This window comes from Bombus huntii, unplaced genomic scaffold (assembly GCF_024542735.1).
Source record: "Bombus huntii isolate Logan2020A unplaced genomic scaffold, iyBomHunt1.1 ctg00000269.1, whole genome shotgun sequence".
In the NCBI taxonomy this organism is placed as follows: domain Eukaryota; kingdom Metazoa; phylum Arthropoda; class Insecta; order Hymenoptera; family Apidae; genus Bombus; species Bombus huntii.
The window spans coordinates 31,310-32,500 of record NW_026099479.1 but is presented as its reverse complement, the minus strand read 5'-3'; the positions used below and the strand labels follow the sequence as shown (position 1 = coordinate 32,500).

Sequence of the window (1,191 nt, the reverse complement as noted above, 5' to 3'; positions counted from 1 at the left end):
TCCGCTCTTATTCGTATCCTCGTTCTTGTACCTTCGTCCGACTCTGAAACGTTCTCTTATATAAAGAAGAACGACGGCGGGTTGTTAAGGCAAGAAGGGACAGAGAGAGACAGATACGGAGAGTAACGATACGCAACGCAAGCAGTCTTAGGTTTACGTGAGCAACCCTCAGCCAGGCGTGGTCCAGGAATTGTATCCGTGGACCGCAATGTGCGTTCGAAATGTCGATGTTCATGTGTCCTGCAGTTCACACGTTGACGCGCAATTAGCTGCGTTCTTCATCGACCCACGAGCCAAGTGATCCACCGTTCAGGGTAATCTTTTATAAATTTACAACAGTTCAATACTCAAATGTACTCTTCTCGGTTCTAGCGAAGCCGAGTTCCGTCACGTTCGACCAACGGGAATCGAACGCGCAGAAGTCGCCATAGGATTGACGACACAAAAACGTTCGAAAAAAAAAGAAAACGACGAACGCGCGAAGATACGCGCGTTCGCCGGCCGGGCGTAAAGTACATTATGATATATAACAACCATCGAGATCGAAGCTCCGTTCGTCAGGAAACGACGGGGATATATACACCCGATTCTGAATCCTCTGTACAGCACACGATCTCGCGAACGAGTAAGCACGGTGGCTAGCCCATGTTATATATGTGTTTGATTCTACTCTCTCGTCCAATTATTCAAGAAACAGCGCGCGTGCATCTCTCCATCGTTCGGGTGATAGTAAAGATTCGATGGGATTCGCGCGGCCGTCCGCCTCGAGCGGTCTTTCGTCCCAATATCCAGAAGCAGAGTTTGAAAAACTCTAGCGACGGCACGGGTGTCCGACTCACGACATCGAGGTTTCGAAGCCGGCGATCCCCTCCGAACGGATGGCGACCACGCGACCGACTGAAAGCATGAAAAATCGACGAAAGATAGAACACATCTCCGTTCGGGTGGTGTTTTTTCTTTAAAAAAAAAAAAAAAAACAAAAATTCGATGGGACTCGCAGCCATCGTCCTCGCGCGGTCTTTCGTCCCGATATCCAGAAGCAGAGTTTGAAAAACTCTAGCGACGGCACGGGTGTCCGACTCACGACAACGAGGATAGACAGCCGGTCCCCTCCGAACGGGTTATGCGATGATAAACTCGATGAAACTTTAGTCTCGTTCAGGTAGTGTGTGTCTTGTAAATCAAAAATTC

The 1,191-nt window shown here is 49.0% G+C and overlaps 1 non-coding gene across 1 annotated transcript; it reads right to left on the bottom strand.

Annotated features, from left to right (window-relative positions):
- Positions 1–162: 162 nt before the first annotated feature.
- Positions 163–317, bottom strand: LOC126877889 (5.8S ribosomal RNA). Its single transcript, XR_007695425.1, has one exon. It is a non-coding gene; the product is annotated as a 5.8S ribosomal RNA (ribosomal RNA).
- Between the last annotated feature and the right edge of the window lie 874 nt (positions 318–1,191).